This window comes from Lichenostomus cassidix, chromosome 2 (assembly GCF_008360975.1).
Source record: "Lichenostomus cassidix isolate B80296 chromosome 2, HeHo_3.0, whole genome shotgun sequence".
Lineage (NCBI taxonomy): Eukaryota > Metazoa > Chordata > Aves > Passeriformes > Meliphagidae > Lichenostomus > Lichenostomus cassidix.
In genome coordinates this window covers 85,699,903-85,723,469 of record NC_139482.1, presented here as the reverse complement: position 1 = coordinate 85,723,469, position 23,567 = coordinate 85,699,903, and positions in this window count along the sequence as shown.

Below are 23,567 nucleotides of genomic sequence, written 5' to 3'. Positions count from 1 at the left end.
TGGTTTGTGCAAATCATTAGACATTTCAATACAGAGTTGTCATGGCTGGAGAAGCACCTTTTGCAAAACTGGATCACTGCAACTGCATAAGCAACTCCTTGTGATAATAGTATTTTTAAATGGCCCATGGTTGCAAACAGAGCAATAAAGCACATCAACAAATACTTAGGGAAGCAGCTGTATTTATGAGCCCAGCTAATGCCCCAGCTGCATATCCCTGTGGCACACTGTGCCTCCAGGAGCTGTGCAAGTGGAAAGGAGGACAAAGCAGCCTTCTGTAGCAAGGCACTGGATTAAAAACTCCCTGAGAGTTTTGTGCTTCTTTCTGTGGGTTTTTCTGCATACCAAGCAGAATCTGAGGACCAAATTCAGACTCATCCTGGCTATCTAAAGGATGGGCTTGAATGCAGTGTTAGTGCACTGGGGCATTAATACCAGGCGCAACAGGAATGCTCTAGAGCTTGAAGGCAATGTTTCTTGAAACCCCCAGGTGTGCAGCAAAAGAGGAAGGAGGTCTTCAATGCCTCCCCCAAGTCCTTGAGCTCCACCAAGATAATCACTGAATATACCCTCCCCTCACAGTGGCCACAATGTTGATCAATTGGTAGCGTGCAGAGCCTGGGAGAACTGCAGAACCACACAGTCTGGAGGGAAGTGCTCTAGGGAGATCTTACCTCCAAGCAGAGCCTGCTGAAGTCAGACCTGGCTTCTCTGGGCTTTATCCAGTCAGGCACTGGAAATCTTCCAGGATGGAGCCTGCACAGCCTTTTTGGATAATCTGCTCCAAAGTCTGTCTCGTGGTGGAAATGTTTCTCCTTACATCCTCTCTGGCCACCCACTTATGTATTTTATGGCCACCATCCTGTTCTATGATCACACACCTCAGTGAAGAGCCTGCTTCCATCTTCTCAATAACCTCTTTCTAAGTACAGGCAGACAGGCAGGCTGCGGGTAGGATGTTTTGTTTTTTTTTCTTTGGGGTGAACTAGCTTTGTTTCTTCAGCTTTGTGTCACAGAGCAAGAAGGATCTTGGTGGCCTTCTGCTTATCTCACTCTTTTGGTCAAAATTCTTGTGTCTGGGGGCACAAAACTGGACAGAACAATTGCCATGTAGCCTGACCAGTGAAAAGTAAAGAGGAATGAAATTGCATTGTTATTCACCATTCTAAATTTAAAGAAACTTCAGTAGGAAATATTTTTAGTCCTTTGTGGTTTAACATTTAGCTCTGCCCTGAAATCAGAGTGAAGCCCAAAAGAATCCATGAACTACTTTTTTTTTTTAAACCTTCCTCACAGCGATGCTAATAAAAAATTGCTGAAGATGTAAAAAAGATTCAAAATCATAGTAGTTCATCAACTGCAATTAAAAAATTCTTATCTTTCATTTCAGCACTGCTGGTTCATTTGTGCATAAGAGACCGTGGGGCTGAGCAAGAATTGCAGGTAGAAATGTCAGCTCTGAGCTATTTTGGGGAGTGGGCGTTCTTGCCTCAGGATGTCTGAGGGAAGGGAGCAGCCAGCTCAGAAAGGCATGAAGAAATGGGAAGACCTGAGGATTTCCAGACCAGGACTCTGAAGGTGTTCCTGAGAGCTATACTGCTAGCAGAATTGTACCTTTCCAAAGGGGATATTAAACACAGTGCTGCTAGGCTTCTAATTCACCTTGGTGAGTTGGAAGGCTTCCTTGTGTAGCTGCTGAAGCCTGTCGCTGGCACCTGAGACTGCTTCCTCAGGAATGGCACACTGTGGCAGAGTCAGTAATACCTCACAGACCAGCAGAAATATTATTATATTTTAATATATGTGTATTTGAAAAATGCCACCAGTGAATGGCCAAAGCTGAAAGACTCTGACTTTATTACCCAGACTTTCAGTGAGGTTTTTTTCTTTTAATCCTCCAGGCAATAATTCCCCCATCTCTTTGCTCCTAAAATCAGATTTGATTTTAATTTTTTTGAGAATAAATTGCTGTAATTCTTTGGAGAGTCCTCAGAAATGTGATGGCTGCTGTGTCAGGCATTTTGGTTGAAGAAATTCTGCAGCTGAGTTGATGAAAAATAACCTATTGCTTGCTTTTATTAACCATTGCCTGATTATTTTTTTTCCTAAGAGGACGGAACTATAACTGGTCACAAGCTAGTGTTTCATCTAGGCAGAGATTAAGCCAAAAAAGTGTCAAAAGTAAATAGCTAACCCACTGGGATAATGCTACCTTAATATTGTTGAAGGATTTGAATATATTTGGGGAAATGGCATTTTTGTATTTCTTCCCATTCTCACTCCTTTGTTTTGAATGCAGATAGGTTACACGATCTTTGCTTTAACTCACAAAAGCTTTCTGAATTTAAAATGAAGCATTTCAAAATTTTAAAAAAGGCAAAATCAGAAAGACTGGGACAACAAGCAGCCCTCTCAGAGAATGCTGTTTGGAAGTGGTATTATTAGAGGTGCTGGAGCTGAGAGAGCAGAGCGTGTGCACAAAATTCCCTGCGTCACTAAATATGACTTTCAAAACCTCATAATATCTTCTGTAAAAGCTACCATCCTGTCAAACATTTTTTCAGTTGATCTCTTTGTGGCTGAAACTATAAAGAAAGCTCAAATAAAGTTGCAACTATTTTTGCTATTAAAAAAAAGCCACATCCTTTTCCTTTTGTCTCCTTGTTCTAAACCCCTGGCTGTACAGCATTTGATCAAGCTTTCAAAAAGACAAAACAAAATTTTCCCTCAGGCATAGAGCAGTCTTGGGAAGTTTTGGCTTAAGATACAGATATTGCTGAGAAAATGAAAATAAGATCTCGGAAACAAAATCTTACAGCAGCCGTAACTGCGCATCACTATAGTGGTTTTAATAATTATGTGGCAAGATGCAGTTACATATCCAGAAAAGCTGGGGGGTTGATATTGATATGACTGCTGGAAGACTGAAATGGGGCCTGTAGTTGTGATAAGGACAGTGGACCCTGAGGAAGCACGGCTGCTTTTCCACCTCTGTGTCAGGATATGGCTGTGCAGCAGCAGGCAGGCAAAAGGAGGTGCTTTTGTGTTTTTTGTAGCCTCCCTGGCAAATCCTCTTCCAAAGGGAAATGCCAGAGAGGGAATGCAGATAGAGTGTTCTTTCTCAACGTCAGTCAGGCACAGCTCTCAGTTCTGAATTCAGAGCTGGTGTTTAGCCATCAAAAGGATATTTCATACCTGCCTTGACCTGTTTAGCTGCAGGTAATCAGGCAACCTGCAGCTCTGTGTGTGTATGTGAGCCCACACCTCTTTTGGACAGTTACCTGCTAATAACCAGACCTGAGCTGACAGCACGAGGTCATTAATGGTTATTAAGTTTTTTGTCAACTCTGACCTGTGTCTGATTTAAATCAGGGGTTTAGAAATGATAGCTGACAACCTACATGACCTTCTGCCAAGCAGTTATATCAGTATTTAATATATCAGATTTTTCCAGCCGTATATGTTCCCTCATTTCTATGTTATTCTGACACTATTTTCTCACCATTGTCTACCTATAATTTTCTTCAATAAACTGGCAAAATTACTGTGTTGCTCTTTTTCAAGGTTTGAGTATGCATTCTTCAAACAGATGTTAAGCATTAAAAATAGCAAGGAGCAATGATAAATAATTGGGATGACCTGAATGAGAGATGGAAAGAAATAAAGGAAATAATTTAAGGGGAAAAAATTCTATTAGCATCAGTAAGAAAAAATAAAGAAAATAGTTGCAGAAGCTGTGCTTAGTATTCTTGAGGGACCCTGACCCTGAACCCTGATAACAGGCATATGTCTGATGTGCAGTTAACATCTGTCTCAGGTGGGGCTGTGGAGATTGTATTGTCCATAGCAATCTCAAAGGTAGCTTTGTCTTATGTATATAAAATGTTGGAGTCATTCATGTTTAGAAACAGGAATGCATGGCTTGAATGTATCACTCCCCTTTTCTCTAAACTTTGAAGTCTGATCTTTGCTTTTGCAAGGAGCACTACAAAATCTCACTCCCTGCCCTTTCCACTTTGTGTGGAGGTATTTGGGCTGTAGTAAACTCATTATTTTTGTCTCCATGCCAGTAATGGAGCTACAGGCATCAGAAAAAGTGATTGTATGTGACCAGCTCCCAGACATCATTCTGCAATTTTTTCTGTGTAGGACATGCAGTGGATGGCATGACTGAAGTCTTATAAGAGAGCAAAGCTGTATAATGAAACTTTAATGCCATAGTCTCTCAAATGCTGTACCTTGACACCTTAATAAATTTTACTTTTTTTTCTTTGGACCCTCTCCGGTTTTTCTAATTAGGTTGTCTGGTATCTAATGAAGGTTCTCAGTGTGGGTTCCCCTGCCCCAGCATGGAGCAGGTGAGAAAGTCCACCACCCCTCCACCATGATCAACTGGCTTTATCCATAATTTACAAGCAATGAACAATTTTCTTCCAGTTGTGTTTTTCCCGAGTGCCTGAAATAGTTTATTTTGGGTTTCTCCCTCTTGAAACACTTTGCTTGGATTGTGTTAGTAGGGGTAGTGCAGGTTTTGTTTTACAGTGAATTTCCTTTTGTTACTTCTCACTTGTAATTCTCTAGCTACATATGTATTGCTGTGTTTTTGCCCTTTGTCTTCTGTTCCTGAGTGTGCACTTTGCAACATCTTTTGCATTTCTAATGAAGGTATTACTCAGAGTCAGAACTGGAAGGAACCCTGTGAATATCTTGCTCCTGCTACCTCATCAGTCTCTCTGCTGCAGTTTTGTGCAGAGCTCCTTATCAGTCTCCCTTCTGCTGCTCCTCTTCCTGTAGATCTTTATGAACCAAATTGTTTATGCTCGTTGGTGAACTTTGAGAATGCAAACAAGCCTGTTCTTTCATGCAGTGGTTGCTTAAAACTGACCTGGGAAGATTTAAGCATGTGCTTAAGTGTTGCTGAAGGGAGGCTTCTGTTCCGATTTAATAACTTTTATCCCTTACCTTTTGATTCTAGTCTTCTATGTATAAAATATCAATAACTCTCTCCAGAATGGATTCTTTCTTTATCCCATGTCACTTGTTGCTCATGTTTCCAATGCCCTCTTGAAGTTTTCTAATAGCTCTTTTTGTACTGCTTGGTCAATTATTTTACTGGAGATTGAAGATAAAAGTGCTGGGCAGTAATTGCCAAGATCATTCTTCCTTCTGTGTAAATCAATACTATATTTGCTTTATTTCCAGCCTTTGGGACTTCCATAGTTCTCCATGACTTTCAAAAATAATTGCCAATGGTTCAGTAAATTAACTGGCTAATTCCCTTATCACCTGAGGATGAGTGCAGCCAGACCAGCTGATCTGTATGGTGGATATTCAAAATTTCCAACCATTCTTGTAACCTGCGCTACAATAATGGCTATTTGGATAGGATTTTCATGATTCCTCAATTGTTACATCCTTTTTTTGCCTATTTTATTTGGGGGGAAAAAATAGGGGGTAATTTGGCCTTGGAAGAAATACTGGTTTTTTCATCTTCTTCTTACTTATTAACGAAACTACTTTTTAGCTGGCTTTGCTTTCCCCTACAGGACATTTGTGAAAGCCATTCTTATTACCCAGTACTGCTTGGGTTGGCATAAATTCAGCTAGGTTTCTCCTGTCCTTGTCATTTCTCTTTTCTCCTACTCTCTCCAATTTCTTTTCTATTTGCTGCTGCTCATTTCTGGGTTTCTGTTACCTCTGAGCGAAGCAGCTTGCACCGCTCTCACTGACCTATTCCTACAAATAATTGGAAACATAGCTGGGCCAGAAGGATCCAATCCATTTCCAAATTCTTTCCCATTTCTCCCTCACTGACCTGATGTCCTCTCATACCTGGACTTTCTTACTGTCTTTTATTTATCAGCAATGGAAAAGGAATTGCTTTAGGAGGATATTTATGGCTGTCTTTCCAAGATACTTCTCTTTTTCCAAGAGAGAGGTAATAGGCAGGTGCCAACATTAAGCAAGCCCTGTGTTTCCGGTTCCCCTGAGGTCACAGCAGAGACCCTCCCTGGAGGTGGCTGACCATTTTCTCTGTAATTTGTCACTGCAACCTCAGCCAGTGTGTGATGTTCAAGCCCAGAGCACTTTTGTTGTTGTCTCTCTCTCTCATGCACTTGTAAGGGCACTGACTTCTATGACCTAGCAGGACCTTTCCATCTTTAACTTTTGGAAATGATTTATCTTTTACAGCAGCACTCTCTGACTCTTTCATTTCTTGGTTGTTTCTTTTCCCAGAGGCTCAGTTTTATACTTCCCAGGTATCAAAGTGTCCTCACTTTAATAAATGATGGCAGTTTACAAGCTGTGCTTTGGACAATATTCTTGTTGTTCTTGAAGCATTTCTGAATAGATAATTGTCAAAAAATCTTCCCAGGTTTAGGGCAGATTTTTTTTCCCATCATTGTGGTACCAGCTCGCAAACTCATCTCTGCAGCTTTCAGAGCAGGTTGTCGTGTTGTGCTCAGAATAATGTAATGTAATGTAGAGTGTCAGGCAGCTCACCCAACCTGTTTCTCATTTGAAGCTGCTGCTACCCTAAAACTATGATTTTAAGAAGGAAAATTGTTTATTCTCTTCTTTGATGTTGTTTCGTGTTCATACACCTCTATTTTACCCATTTTCCTCATGGTGGAGGCTGCTTTCTTTGCTCCAGTGATTGGACATTTGGACATGAAAACATGTTACCATTGTCTTAGAGAGAGAGAGAGCAGGAAATAAGTCTGAGGGACACCACCATTATTTTCTTTCTTAGCTTTTCTACCACAGGCATTTATTACCATGTTCCTGGCTTCCCACTGATTGTCTATGATACAGTCTTCTGAAAACATATGGATAAGACTTTAAAAACATATTACAGGAAATATTAAAAGTACTATCTTGTTACTAAATTCATAATTATCCTTCTTTTGAGCGTACCTTATAAAGACCAAACATGATACCACAGATGGTGTAGTTGGAAACAAGGTGCTTAATTAAAAAAAAAAAAATGAACCCCTCACCATTTAATTTGTACAGTGCCTTGATTTTTCTGCATAACCCCTATCACCCTGCTGCTCCAGGAGCCTCATGCCTCCCTCGCTGTATTTCTGCATAATGCAGGTTGTGCATCTTGCTCTGACAGGAGCAGTTTATATCCCCAGCTAAACCCCTCAGATGTTTCATCTCATGTCACTTAAACTTCATCATTACTCAAAAGAGGAAGCTGAGCATTTCAGGACCCTGATAAAGGGATCACAGTGGTTGTCCCTGGTCATGCTGCCCAGTCTCTGCTCTTCAGCTCTTTGGGGAACATGGCTCCATTCACTTTAGGTGGGCATCTGTATTGCCCTGAAAAAAGGTGGATGAAGTTGGCCTCTTGTTCCCTGCGTGATTGAAAATATTTTTATCTGTGGAGGAAATTCACATTAAACCCTAAAAACCTAATGAAGGTCCAGCTTGTTAACACAGTAGGCGACTTGCTGTAGTCAGTGGCAGCATCTTTTTCTTGCAGGCAATTTGCTCACTGTGACTTTGTTCTTTATTCCCTGCTGTCTCTTAGTGTCAAGAATAGAGTCCCAATTAATATTTGCCATGTCGCCTCACACTCAGCCATCAGTTAGGCTTGAAAACTGCCCATTCTTCAGGCACTCCCACTTGAAATGTACGAGATGTTGTGGAGGATGGCCGAGGGAAGGGAAGGTCCTCAAAAGCTAATGGCAAAGTGAGAACAAGCAAACACTGGCTTTGGGTAAATACCTAGGAGGATGCACAGCATTGTCATGCAGGCAGAGGTTTATCCTGTGTGTAGAGCTGCTGAAGATACCCCTGGCTTTTTTTTCTAGTTCTAGTGTCTTTGATACTGAAAGGATGATGAAACGGTGCAAGAAAATTTTAAAGCAAACCAAGAAAAAAGGACAATATGAATAAAAAAGACATCATCCTCCAAGAGTTCAGTTATCCAAGAGAAGGTTAGGAGGTGGCTTGAGCATGATCCCTCAATCACTATTTGAGGAGCAGGCTGATAGCAGAGGGCTATTAAATTATTTAATGAGCATGTTCGTCTTTATCTGCTCAAAAGTTGTTTTCTGTTGCAACACTGTTCAGAAAATAATTTCTTGTACTTTCTTGTCTCACAGCAGATTATATGCCTGCATTTGTTTTCAGTCGTGGTCTGCAAATTTGTCAATTTACATTGCAAATCTAAAGTATGGTTTATTTGTTGCTTTGTTCTTTTCAAGCAAAGCAAAAAATCCATCTGAGCAGAATTTGAAGAAAGTGGTCTGTCTTCTTTTAAAGATGGCTTTGAAAAGTTTTGCAGGTTTTGGACTGTATAGGAAAATATTAACTGGAAGTTCTGTTTGCACTGTCTCTACAACCTTGGCAGGATCTTGGGGCTCCTATTAGTCTAGGTAATGAGCAATTATAATAGTGATGATGACACTTTTGAATGTTTAACATAGATTCTGTGACAATGTGCTGGTCAAATGTGATACAATCAAGTCTAATACAGTTTTAGTTTTTAAGCTATATAAAAATCCAGTTTTGAGATGTCATGCCATTCTGAGACAATCTTCCCTACATAATGAGTCCGGAAATTTAGGCTTTTCTAAATGCCAGTTACTAAGTTTATAATTTTATCTTGGATTTTGGACGCATTAGAAGAGTCACAAATAAGAGTGTTACCAAGAGTAAGGGACTTGCTAGCATGTAATTTTAGGTGCTTAAAACACCAGATGTTAGAGACGCAGCTTCCAATGGTTCAAACTTAATATTTTTTAATTTATCAAAATCAGATGGTTATGTTTGGGATCCTCCTTACACAAACAAAACATGTAGACCTCAGCAGAAACCTACTCTTCCAGGCTGGGGACAAGCTGTGTGTTTTTGTTTAAACAGCATGACAACTTCTAGCATGTGCTTGCCAACAAACCCAATGCATAAGAAGTCCCAGTTCTTTTATTTCTTGGCCTAGAAGTTTCCAGTACGCCCAGAGAGCTCTTTTTCTCTAAAACTCTCTGTTTTTAAGGAATGTGCCCCAGAAAACTTTAACACTAAGAAAGCACACAAGGTAGGAAAGGCAAACTATGATATAGCAGTGTTCCAGGTCAGGCTTAAGCCAGCAAAAAGAAACTCACTGAGGTATCATGCTTTCATCTCTGATCTAGGCTCCATTCCTGCAGCAATTAGAAATTTAGATAAAGAGTGGGCACTGAAATCTGGAGGTTCAATGATAATAGAGGATATTACCTAAAGTCAGCTGAAACTAGCCTCTAAAAAATTCATTATTGCTAACTTTTTCTTTTCTTTTCTTTTTTATTTTTTTAAGACCACCACAGGACTCAGGTCTTGGTAATTCACATTTGTAAGTAATTCTCCTTTTATTTACAGGAACATATTCTGTGGAATATCTTGGAAATTTGCAGCAGAGATTCTCTGCTGGCTGCCAATACAAAGCTGCAGGTAGTGAAAAGTTTCTAGCCAAACTTTCTGTAAAAATGAAATGAAAGAAAAATGTTCAAGTTCTGGAACTTTATATGTAAAGTACAACTCTAATCTTAAATATTTCTCCTAATCTCTCCATAATTCCTGAATTTAATTTGCTTAGCTTGCAAAAAAAAAATTGATGTTTCCCTGCAAATAATGATGAATTATTCACTTCTCTTCTTGCTTATGAGCTGTTCACAGACCTATATTTATGAAGTAATTTGTAGTCTCTAGCAATCTTTAGTCTCTCCTTGCCAGGAAGCCCAATCAAACATTCCTCAGCAGATTTTCTGCAGAATTCATTGATTCACTCTTCATGCTGAGCAGGCCCTGAGTGGTCATTTAAGTTTCACTGTATGGTCTCAGGTCTCTGAATGGGTGATGGCTGGTTTTGATGGTGTGATAAAGGAAAATTCTGTAGGGAAAAGTATTTCCCATGTACAAATATTATCCCATGGCTCCTACACAAATGCAGTATTTGCAAAAAACAGTTCAGACCTCTCATAGCATCCATATGCCAAAGCTCAATCAATCAGGGGCTGCTGTAGAGTAGAGAGAAAGCTGCAGAAAGCTGAAGAATTCACTGAATTCACTTCCATTTTGCTGTGGTCCTGTTCTCCACTTCTGACTGAGGAAGAAACCCAGGACAAAAAATGGAGGCTCAGTCTCTTCCTGCTTGTTTGCTCTAGAGCTTGTTGGGAAGTGATTCAGCTGAATTCTGCCGTGACAATACTCATTATCAACTCTACACAGTACACTAGCAAGTTAGTTTTCTTATGGAAAACCTTACTTCACCACTTTTTTATCCGTCTCACCCACGGTCTCTGCCTGAAGGCTGTGATTCTCTCTGAAACATATCAGTTTGGTTCCCTGGCCAACTGAGAAAGTTAATTAGCTGTTTTCTGCTCTTCTGTGATTGTGCCTTTTTCTGTGACAAGAGAGTGAACAAATCTGCAGCCAGGATTCGGATGCCAAAGTGATAACATGAGCATCACAGTGCTGCCAGCCATCCTTGCTACAATGCTTCTCCACAAATAAGCAGGTTGGCCACTGAAACATAAGCTTTGTCATCTTCCCTCCTTGATCCCACACAAAAAGCTGCAGACCACCCTGGGAAACAGTTCTTGACAGTTTGGAGTAATGCAGAGCTCCCTGTGTGGATCCCTGCCACTGCCTGGTGTTGAGGCACTTGCACTCCCAGCCTGGACGTGCACAGGGTTTGCTCCATATTCCAGAAAGGCTGCAGCCAGGAAGGCTGAGGAGCAGGATCAGCAGAGAGCAGGTGAGAATAGGAAGGGACTACTTGTCTGATGTGAGGGTTCCATACTCAGAAGGAGCATGAAGGCACACACATTTATCACAGCTGCAGAATTCTGGCAAGTTCCAGTGAATTTGTGGAGTTACTGAGAAAAAACAATAGTTAACAAAGACTTGAATGGTTTTTCAAGCCTTTGAATTTGCTCAGAATCTGAATTTGATCCCTGCCAACAAAGATAAAATCTCCCTGGTTTTAGCGTGAGATGCCATTAATATATGAGGAAAGTTTAATAACACCAGAACATATTCATAAACTGATCCTTAGTGATTTGTGCAGGCATTTCTCTATCTAACATATCCTTCTGCCTTTCCATTCCAGGCAGGCTCTTCCTCTGCACTTTGTGAACTCATCTTGCAGAGGGCAAACAGCCCCCTTTTTCAGTGGCACTGAGCAGCCATGGTACCCAGAAGGAAAAACTACACTTGTAAAGGTTTGTATTCCAATTCCTGATTTCATGGATTATTCTGAAAGTTGTATTATCTATTCTGCCTGAGTGGCAGCTATTTATAAGCCTTGAGGGAGAAATATTAAATATCACTTTCTCTTTCATAAGAAAGATTATCTTATTTATCTGATCTGGGTTTTATTCTGCTTTTTATATGTCCTAAAGCACCAAACATAACTTCAGTGCTCCAGAAGTGTTCTGCCCTGTGCCTTTGAATCAGCCCACTCTGCTAGGCTTGCCACACGTCTGACATTTCAACAGCATTCTGTTCTTATGTGGTAATTGAGATCTCCAAAGTCCCCAACCAGAACATGGCCCAGATTCATCCCTTGTAAAAATGATTGACTGTCCCACTGATACTCTAGCTGCTCTTCACAACATCCCTGTAGGATATGTAGTATTCCCACGGAGCAGGTCAGAACATAGAAGATTTAAATTGCAAAGATTCAAAATGTTTTCACATTGCGCATTCAAGCTCACCTCAGTTTTTCAGTTTCAAAGCTGTTGCATGTGTTCTCTCCATTTTTCTCAAACACTTGACTGAGAATGAAAGAGGATGGTGTCACCAACTTGTTCATAGTCGTGAACTTATTTGGTTAAAACTTACAGTGGAAACAATCTGCCAGAGAAGAACATAGGCCATAAGGAAGCTGAAAGAAAAAAAGGGGTTGATATGTGTTTTGAAGGTGGGCCACTTGGATGACTGTCCTTGCTGTTCAAACATACTTGGTTTATTCTGGTTCCTGGTCCTGCCATCATCTGAGAGAAGTAGGAGTAAGAGATGTCAGCAAGCCCCAGGCTACCCAGCAGATCAATATCTGAGTCGAGATGAGAGTACAACTCTTACCTCCCGGGGCTGTGGTTGGACACAACTGCCTCTTCTGTGTTATCAGAAAAGCCCATTAAGGGCAACTCGTTTATACCAAGACACACAGATTTAATTCCTTCTTTCTTTTAAGTCCTTTCTAGTTCTCTGTCACCAAACATTGATTTAAAAATGGACATTTATCTTCCTTGGGCAGAGCACTTTCAGGTATTTGCAATCATCTGAACTTGCTCTCTAACACTGGAAAATGATAAAGCCAGTGAATTGAAGGTGGTGATAGACTTTTTAATAGGCAAATATTACCACCAGATTTACCTGCTGACAGTGGAGTTGATGTTAATGGCAAATGGTATGAACTAGGGGAACTTTGGGGTCTTTTAATGCTAAAAGCCTGAAGCATGTAGGTTTTTAATTTACAAGCTCCACTTACCATCTACTTATCAGGAGCCTGAGGCTTGCAAATGGGCAAAAATGGATAAAGCAGTTAAAGAGGTGCTGAAGTATTATTAAGTGTGAAGCTCTGAGTGCAAATGCTGCACTGGCTGGGCACAGAGGTACAGGCAGTCCCTGCCAGCTGGTGACACTGTGCTCAGTGGGAGACCCACACCTACTTGAGCGTGTTTTATCAGGGAATAGAGGATGGCAGATTTAGGATTAGATGCCAGGAGAACCTGGCACCAATCAGGAAGCCATTCTTAATAAGATTTGTCTTATGTATATTTTACATTTGCTGGTTTCTCTGGTTTCTCTCAGGAAGGCAAACTCAGTGGAGGCACACTGGAAACACTGCTGGACTGCAGGGGGTGGCTGGTGCCTTGAGTTTCACCAGTGCCGTGAAATTTCAGGTGGGAACAACTGTGCTCCCCTGTTTCTGCCTGCAAACAGCAAGAAAATTCAGAGTGTCTCTCAATGGGGGTTAGCAGGATGTGCAGTGAGGGGCAGATCCACGTGCCAGATAGAAAAGTTTTGTTTTTTGGTTTTGATTTTCCTAGGAGATGTGAAAGAAAAGGGGAGATGATAGTATGTGTTTAATTGAACAGAAACTGTTTGGCTCCTTACATGGAGGACATGTTTGAAAACAGGAACATCAGTGTAACGGGGGGGAAACTTGACAAGAGGGGAGCACTTAAAGTAATGTGATTGCTTCACAGTGAACCATGAGGTCAGGGTTATGAAGTCCAAGCTGTGTCAGAGCTCCTCATTTCAAACTAATGAACCCCTTGATGACAGGAGCTGGAGTTCCTTGACAAAGGGGTTGGACTGTTTGCAGCAAAGTGGGGATGTCAGTGTCAGTAGTAGCACCAAGAGGTTAAAGACTGCAATTTAATTCACATGGGCAAGCGTGTGTCACCTTTCTGGTCAGGAGGGTCTACACAAATTCCTCTTCTAGGTTCAAGTTCAACACTTTATCTTCAAACTTTCAAGGCCAAACAGAGTTCAGTTTTACATGCTCACGTAGAAGTTCACCTTTTATTCACCAGAAACATCTTGTTTCATGGCTCATAAATATTAAACTAATATAAATGTAACCCCTGTGCTCTCAGGGCTGATCACGAGTGAATGAATTTCAGAACTTAAATTTCTAAGCTGCAATCTCTTTCCTTGTTGTTAGCACTCTCTGACAGAGGCTAAACAAAAGCACCAGCAACAGTGGTCAGCTCAAACGCAGAAAGGACTCTCACCTTCACTCCCACCTTCCCCAGCTCTGACTACCCACTTGCAGAAACTCAACTAGCACAAATTCTCCAGCCTGACTTTGTGAGCTTTGAAAACAACAATAAGAATATGGATCTTTCCAATGTCCTATTCAAAAAAATCCATGCCCCATGTAGAGTGAGGTTCTATTGGCTTCTCTGGCGCTGTGGCCAAATCCATGCTGCCGTGTGCTTCTTCAGTAATTTGTTGTTGGGCCAGCACAGTCTAGGAGTCACGAGTAACAGAAATGTCCAAGTCATTGTTTTAACTTCTGAGATGATTGTGTTTTAACTTCTGAGATGAAAAACTTGGCTGGGAAAAAAACAGAAGTCATAAGTCTATTTGCCTCACCTACTTACCGTGTGATTATCTGGAACAGCTTGTGGAATTATTTGGAAACTTAACATATTTAGCAGATAGGGACTAAAACTCTCTGTGAGCTTGCCAAAAGTGAACTTTAATTCCCAGTCTTGATATCATGGGAAACTATTCTTCAAGTGGTCTGATGCAAGGCTTTTGTGACATTTATATGGTGAAAAACAGCTCAGTCCCATATTTAAAGGAAGTAAAATGTAGTCAGAACAAGAAAGTCTCTTAGGAAAGCTTCAAGGCCAATGGCCAAAATTTAAAAGTTACCCTGATCACCCTCATTTCTCCTTTGGGTCTCTGAGAAAAGTTCTTGGATTCCCCTTTTGTGCGAAGAAAGATATATATAGTTGAATCTCTTTGAATCTCAAAAGATCAAATATTTTCAGAAGCTCAATGCTCTCAGCTCCTGCTGCTTCTGTCTGACATTATACAGCACCTAAGAAATGGTGGACGTGCTTCTGAGTATTTCTGCCACCACGTATTCCAGCTAGAATAGCTGTGTTAGCTCTAAGGCTACTCTTACTCCTCCTGCTTCCTTTTTGCCTTGCCTCTCATGCTGAGTGCCTTCCTCAGTCTTGCCTGCTCTTTGAAGAGACAGGACACAGATCCTGATGCTGCTTCAGGTTTCAACTAGGATGCTCATCTCATGCCCAGAGAAGGCCAAAAAGATGGTCCGAGTAGATGAGCAGAGTGATAGGAAGTGAAATTAGCAATAAAAAATGATTAAAAGTCCATTCTGTAAATCTGCAGTGGCATAAAAAAAGGTCCTGGCAGGAGCTGATGATGTCCTTTGCTGGAAATGGTGCCTGGGGCATTATTATGCTCTTATGCTGATGATGACAGATGTACAAACCAGAAAGTGATGGGAATGTGAGGCAGCTTTGCTCCATCCTCCAGCCAAGGCACTGAACCTCTCCAGCTGGAAAAGACTTTGTGCTCTAGTTGTGACTCACAGAGGATGGTATCTCCTCTCAGACCAGCTAAGTGGGGTTGAGTATCTTTCTGAAGCAGGTCAGCTGCTGGAGATAGCACAGAAATGGACTCAAAGGGAAAAGCAGGTGTCCCAGGTGAACATCTTGCCGCACAAGTCACAGGTGACACAATCTTCACACAGGGAGTAATCCTGAAGTCTATGTGGAGTACCCAGGCTATCAAAAGAAGATTAGAGCCTCTCTCCATGCTGTCCTGATGGCCTTTCAGCCTTCCTGGATGTGCATGGTTACCAGGAGGCTGACTTGGCTGGAGGGTCTATTTTTCTGATAAAACAGAAGATGAAGTCCTGACTGCCTGTATTTTTTCAAGAGCTGATGGCACTTTCTGCACAGAGAGAGTGAAGGACTCTTGCCTTGTGTGAACACGTAATGTCCCACTTCAGTTTCCATGGCATTTTGCTGTTCTTGGCCCAAATAATTGTTCAGTTCTTGTGCTGAGTAGCAAGCAGTTTCAGCCCAGATGTAGTGGTATGATAAGACCTGTGACAAAACGGAACTTAGTGCTGACTTAACAAAGTATTTGTGTCTGTGAGGAGCCACCATGGCTGCAGTTTGTGTTCAAGGCCTCTCAGCATGCTGAGAAAGGCTCCATCAGGCTAGACCTGAAAAAGTACCAGTATGTCTGAAAGGCAGAGGTTGCAACACACGATGCTGAGAAGAATAATCCAGGACCTGGAGCTCTGCATTGGATATGTGTGTGCCTGGGAAGTGTCATGCTTCTGACAGGGGCTTCCAGCCCAGCATGATGACCATGTGGCCTATGCTAACCAGAGGAGTAGCCTAGCCTAGGGACGTGCTTGTGGGGCAGTAGGGTGGTAATTTCATCCTTCAGGCCTGTCAGTGTTCTTGGGCCAGAAGCTGCTTCTCTGTGTTCTCCTTAAATAACAGTGAGAAGAGGTCCTGCAGGCAATGGCTAGAGCTGTTTCCCCAAGAGGCAAGAAGGCAAGATTTCCTTCCCTCATTTGTCTGGAAAGAATCGAATCCACACAAATTAGGAGGTGTAGACTAGAGGTGAGATGCGGTCTATGTGGGCCTGCCTCCGTCTCCTCTGAGGGCTCCTGCGTCCCAGGGCAGGAGGGACGCAGCAGGGCAGTGCTGAGGGCAACATGGGCTTTGGCCACCTGATATTGTAAGAAGAGTTCCTGTCTTCCTCTCATGACTTTGTTTGAAGAGAGAGTAATGTCTGAGGACGTGACATGAGTTAAGCGTGTTCTGAAAAAACCTCTCAGATCAGCTGTCTTGTGGATCACAGCTACATGCCCAGTTTCCATGAGCCAGCAATGTGCACTGGCAGCCCAGAAAGTCAGTGGAATCCTGGGCTGCATCCAAAGCAGTGTGGCCAACAGGACAAGGGAGGGGATTCTGCCCTGGTGAGACCCTACCTGCAGTGCTGCATCCAGCTCTGGGGTCCCCAGCACAAGAAGGACATCAATCTGTTGGAGTGGCTCCAGAGGATGCCACCAAAATTATCGGAGGGATGGAGCACCTCTCCTATGAGGAAAGGCTGAGAGAATTGGGATTTTTCAGCCAGGAAAAGAGAAGGCTTCAGGGTGACTTAATTCTGGCCTTCTAGTACTTGAAGGCAGCCTCCAAGAAAGATGAAGACTATTTGTGAGTGGGTTTAGTGGAAGGACAAAGGAGAAAGGATTCAAACTAAAAGAGAGTAGGGGTAGATTAGATATTAGAAAAAAAATTCTTTACTGTGAGGGTGCTGTGACACTGGAACAGGGAGCCCAGAGACACTGTGGATCATCCGTCCCTGAAAGAGTTCGTGGCCAGGTTGGATGGGGCTTTGAGCAGCCTGGTCTAGTGGAAGGTGTCCCTGCCCATGACAGGGGGTTAGAACTAGATGATCTTTCAGGTTCCTTCCATTCTAAACCATTCTATGGTTCTATGATCATAGCTGGACATAGACCAAGCATTAACTCAAGGAAGGAGTATTTGCAAAAATGTAGCTCTAGACATCTGAGACACCTGAGTGAGCAAGAAATCATACCTTGTAAGTCAGCAGTCTGGGTGCCCCCTGCCCAGATGAGGATTTTTCTAATGGCACTTTTAGATGCAGTGCCATGCAGAGAACTAGTGCTTATCCAGACTTTCACGATTACCTTGATATGAAGCTTTCTGGTGTCTTTTGAAGCATTTGCCTTTTCCTTATCACAGAAAGTGATATTTGATGAAAGTGACAGTCCACATGATCCTTTCGATCAAAGCAGCGAGCATTACTGTTTAACGAAGCTTGTGACTTGAGGTTCTATAAAATATGCTAAGAGCCTGCATTACAAGATCCAGTAATAGAGGAATTAGCTTATAGTGTACACAGGAGAAAAGCTTTGCTCTGAGACAATTTACAGAGGTTCTGGAAAAGGATTGGCTATAATTTTCCTCTGAAACAATGCTGCCGCTTTTACAGCAATTTTTATTGGCAAGTTCATCCTCAAATGTGTTGTTTTATCATTACTTTTCTATTATTCACACTGAAAAAATATCACCATAAAAATATTACTTGCTCCAGTACAAAACTCGGTTACTAAGGTTACTAGATGAGATCTGTTTGGAATGATTTACAGCTCCTAAACACACTTTCCTCCCCCAACGAGCTGACTGAGGAGAAGAATCTGCCCTAATAAATTAACCATGGTAAATGCAGACTGACCTACAAATTAAGAAATACAAGGTTAAATACAAACATCGATCAAAGGCAAGAACTATAAATAGATAATGAACTGAAGAAACAATGCCTGCAAAGCAAAAGGCTCCTGGAGTTTTCACGTTGGCTGGCAAATGCTACTTAAGTAACCTGCTCAGCAGAGGAGGAGGATACTGCTTACGTGCATTCAGAGGAAATGCTGTGCAGCAGGAAACCTCGTCATATCTACCCAGAATAATTCAAGAACAAATAAAAGAAATCCTCCGTGAAACTCTGCAGGGAAGTTCAGCATAACTTCTCCAGGGCGAAGGCTGTGACCGGACACACAGTATCACTGCCTTTACACAGATGACAAATTGGTGCTTAGATTGTGCATTTTCTATTATTTGTTTTGCAGTTGGTCAAGTCCAAGTAGCCTTATTTTACAGAGGGGTTACCTCTTATCTTTCGACTTGTTGGTAGAACTGAAATCTGTAAAAGCAGGTACAATCACTAACAGTGAAATTATACGGGTAGATGAGCACATCCCTGTGTGTCATCACAGGTCTATTGCATTCAGGGCAGTCGCACAGACATTCAGTGAGTGAGGATCCACACTCATTGGAATGGGGCTCTTCCAGGCATACATTCTGTTTTCACACTGTTGGCATCCCTCTTTTGAAAGGCAGGCCCTCAAGCTCTCACCTGAAGTGGGATTCTTTCTCTGGAGCCCTATAATCCACCATCAAAGGTTTTCAAACACCCTGCTTCACTGAAAACATGATCCTTGCTGGAGGTCTCTGAGCCTTCATGGTGGTAAATAATGGATAGACACATGCCCTTAGAGATGCAGGACAGGCCCTAGGGAGGTGAGGAGACTAGGAAATGTTCTCTGCTAATTAAAGTCCTGTTTTCATGTAGCTGCCTCTGGCAGCAGGGAATATTGTATGTAGCACTGGAAGGGATATAGGAGCAGATTTAGAGCTACAATGGTACTACTCAGATGAGAACATTGTCTTTGATAACCATGGAGGAAAAAAAGTGAGATGGAAAGGATATGGTTTAATTAGGCTACCAGTGTAATAACTCAGCTGGGAGTGCCACTTGGAAGTATGCTGTAAGAAACAAGCATCTTTTTTTACCCTTAAGCCTCTCTCCTTTGCAGAGCTCTGTCAGCTTTCCCACAGTCAAGGCCCTGAAGAAACAGAAGGTGCATGGTTGAGGTTGGAAGAAGCCCCTGGAGATTATCTAGTCCAACCCCCCATGCTCAGTGCAGCGTCTGCTAGACAGGTTGCTCTGGATCAGGACTATTAGCAGGCTGCTCAAGACTGTATCTGGACAGATTTTGAATACCTCCAAGAACAAAGACTTCACAATGTCTTTGGGCAACTTGTCCCAATGTTTGACCAGCCTAACAGTAAAAATGTTTTTATTTCTTATGTTCAAATTGATTTTTTAAAATTTCAATTAGTACTCATTGCGTCTTGTACTATCACCAGGCACCACAAAGAGCCTGTCTCCATCTTCTTTACTGCCTCCCATCAGATACATATATACAGTGACAAGATCTCTGTGGGCCATCTGGTCTCCAAGCTGAGCAGTCCCTTCTCTCTCAGCCTCTCCTCAGGTCCCACATGGGCTTGTCCCAGACGTTACTTTCAATTCCTGGCAACTGAATGTACTTACGAAAGAATGGATTTTGCCCTAGAGGTTTGCCACAAGGTGATGCTGCTTGTTAAATCTATTTCTCCTCCACCCCACCTCCCAGACAGATCTTAGAGACTTCATTTCCTCACTGTTATCAACTAAAGGCATATCTGCTTTCTGATTCACTTAGGATGATCTTTAAATCAAGCTGGTGCTGCACTTGATTCTTTCTAATTGGTACACTCTGACTTATCACCTTGGAGAAGTCCTAGCCATGCCCTAAATCCTGATGATTAAGTCAGCCTCTTAATAATATCCCAAATCATTTCTATGCAGGAGTACAATAATAATTTTATGAGGCAGTTTCTTGGCTGTAGAGAGGTGCAGGAGAGATGTGAGGCTGTCTTGGAGCATATTGCTCTTTTCGATGCCAGCCAAGAACCATCTTGTCATTGAGGCATTGCTGTATGGGGTCTGCCTTCCTATCCCCCCTTTGCCAGCTGCTAAAATATCTTTCTTCTTGTCACTCCATTCTTGCCAGTTTAGTGACCTTCCCAGACAGGCAGTCAGCTGTCTGGCTGTGCCCTGGGCGCACCATGTTATGCTGGTGTACCTGGGCACTGCTCCCTTGGCTCACTCACAGCATCTTGGAGTGGGATTTGGAAAATCACTGAACCTGATGTTCCACAGTTCCTGGGGACAGTGGCATCTTCTCCCTCCTTGACTTGACACTGTTCTGAATGACAGAACTTAGAAGGAAAGGTTTTTCCCTTTTATTCAGGGGTAACACAGTGAGCTCTCTCCTACATGCTGCCACAATAGAGTTAATCTCTGAGACAATACTCTGACCTGTGAGGAGAGGCTGGTGCTCAGATCAGGCATGAGAAATGTCTCAGTGTGGCATTGTCCATCTAATGCTTCCATTTTCTGTGATCCATCACCCCAGCGTAGAGCTTTCTATCATTTGGGGAGGGGTGCAGAGGAAATGGTGGGAGGACAGGTGAAGATATCCTGACTGCTCTTTGGTTTTCCCTCTTGTGAATCCTGTGGGCTGAGGTTCCATGTAAATAGCTTCCTGCTGAACTCAACCCAGAGCCTGAGGAACTACTTGCCACAGCCTACAGGTCAAGTAACTTTATACTGGAACAGCTCTTGAGGGGCAGCTGGAATGACCACACAGAAACAACAATACACCATGACCCAGTAGGGAAAACAGCAGTCCCAAAGACTGGGAATACAAATGTTAAACGTTCCTCCTCTACTACTCCCAGTCCCGAAATGGCAGTCTAGTGGAAGCAAATTGAAGACTACACATGATAAATGCCCCTACACACACAGCCAGCTGAGCTTGGGGCTGGCTGTCGGGATGTGCTTGTTGCTGGCTTGCTGCCTAGGAAAAGCTGGAGGAAACAGTGACAGCTAACAGGAAGCAGTGCTTTCAGATCAGGCAATTTGGATGCTGCTGTGGTGCCCTCTCACAAAGGCTTTGCTTTCTGCTAATGAAAGATGTTCTGAAGGGGGTAAATCCCTTTCTTAATCCACTCCCACACCCTCATAAATTCATGACAGCTGATGGGCATCATTTGTTCTAATTAATTTGGTCCTTAAATGACTTCTTCTTTACCCATGTGCCCTTTGAGTTGAAACAACATTAACCAGGAGTGTTACTTGCCTGCATATCAGTCAGCTGTTATGTGTTTTAACTAAGGAATAGCACAGCTGAGTTCACATATTTGTTAAGTGATTTATGAAATTACAGAAAGATGTGCTCAGATAACCTTAATGGATTTTATTAACACAGCACTAATAATTCAGAGCTTTGACTGAAAACAAAGAGACAGCTCCTCCAGGCACCATCAACCTAATTCCTCTTTGGTCACAGGACAGAGTGCAGCAACCTTTATATTCTGCTCAGCCCTCACCTTGGGTAGGAAAAAGAAGGCATGGTTGGGCAGGAATGTAGACCTTGTGTGGAAACACATGCCCAGATCTTGGTTTGGCTGTGCTGGCAGTGGCTTTCTCATCAGCCTAGACTTAGGTAGTGGGTCAGCCAAGGATTATCTGCTTACTTCCACCTCTCTGTGTTACTTAGAAAGTGGTGGGGGTTTTGTGCAGAGTTGCAATTTTCTGGTCAACAGCTGTTCATCAGCAAAGAGAAGGTCATGTGTCTCTGACAGTACTGCCTTGCATCAGTAGAGCAGTGCCCAGCCTTGCTTCTTATTAAGGGCAAGGTAAGAGCAATGACAGTGCATGCTTTGCTGTCAGGAGTCCTGGATTGGGCTCACTTCCATAGCTGGTTCTTTTCTCCTGGCTCATCATGGCACAAACATGGTCAGAACTTCTGATCTCTGATAAAAGCGTTTCAAAATGAGCAGGTGGGAAGATGTCCACCTCTGTTTTCAGGGTGAACCTACAGTGCTGTAAGTGTAACAAACACAATGGTGAGGGGATATTTAAAGTAAAAATGTTCTGAGGCAAACTGATATAAAGTTTGTGTCCTGACCATATATGGTGTAAACAGCACATGAAGGCTCTCTATCAAAAGCAAACCCTTTTTAGCTGAATGATCAGAGAGTACTCATCTTCTGTAGTCTATAAAAGTAAATTTATATACAGGGAAAACCTCTACAAAGTATAAACAAGATCAAAATGCAGCCTCATTACCGGTTACCCTGGTAAGTGCTGTGCAGCACAGAGCTCTACAGGAGAGAGTTTCTGAGGAGAAGAAATGAGCCAGCCAAAATATTATCTTCTAGGCTCATAGCCCACTGCTTCCTGTCAGTCACTAGATAAATTCTTCCTCAGGATGATTTTCTTTGCCAAAGGGAGCACATTGCTGCTGTCTGTGATACACAGTCTCAAAAACATAGGTTTCTGTTTATCGGCTCAAGCTGTACTTGGGCTTCTGTCCCTTCACTTGGGTTATCATGTCTAGTTGCTGGCTTACAGCTGCAAATCAGGTGCCAGAGGAGAGTCAAATTCGATTTGATGCTGTAATTAATTCTGTAGGAATAAAAATGCTTGCAGGAATATGACAGCTCCTTCCATCTGCAAGCAGTGATGTTAGGTTCCAGCAGGGCTAAAAATACATCATATTTACTCAAATGTAAAGCGTTGGATTAATTTTCAAGCATATTTGTTAACAGCCAAAAGTCTCTGCCTATCACAGAGGAAAAACACAGCCCATATCTAAATGCCTAGGTCCTGCTGAATTCCTTCAAGCCCTGTGAAGCAGCATAAAAGGAGGAAATTGGCAGCAACTATCTGGGGTTTGTGTCCTGCCTCCAGCTTATGCAGAGGTTCTTTTATCCATGAGCCTGCAGGAACCTAGTAGGACTTGCATCCTCATGATGTGGTGAAGGACCAAGGCATGAGGTCAGGGTGTAGTGGACTTGAAAAATGGGAAAGATTGGATGGAAATGTCATAGGAAGGGTTGTGGTTTGGAGATACAGGAAGAAGTGGAAAGAGGAAAGAGAAGGCCTAGAAGTGACATATGTGCAAATTATAGTGTATTATTGTAGCTCATAACTTGATCTATGTTGGATAACGTATAAAGCGTTAACCTTGCCCAAATTTAGGTAAGCTGTCTTTGTAAGTATAATGTATGGCTAAGAAGCAGAAATTTGTGCTGTTCCCATTCATGGACAGATTGTGGGATTCTGTTTCTTCAGTTGCTCTTCCAGTCATAAGCCAAGGACTAATGACTGCTTGTCCCTTGCACATGTAATGTCACCATAGGGTCTGCTCTGCTGTTGACTTCACTCTGCCCACGTGCGTTAAACAAAGCTGACATGGAGCAGGGCACAGAGAGTTGCTTTGTGGACCTGCCCTAAATCCTGGGTTTCCATTCCCAGTGAAACTGGGTTCATTCACACATAGGTATTAAAACGAGTTCAATACCAAGGAGAGTCCCATTTCTGCCCCAGCCCTCAGGTGTTTAAAGTCTGCAGGCCACCCTGCTGAGCCTTGAAAGCAGCAGAGATCCTGTGGCCACACTGATGTGGCTGTGACATGTGCCATCCATGAGGGTGACGAATGCACTGCCACTGCTCTCCTCATGAAGTTCTTTAAAGGCGAAATGCTCAGTGTAGATAAGTAAAATAAATAGTAACTGTGTTTATCTCAGTCACCCACTGTGTGGAGAATTGCTTGTGATGGTGTCCCATCACTCCACCACTCA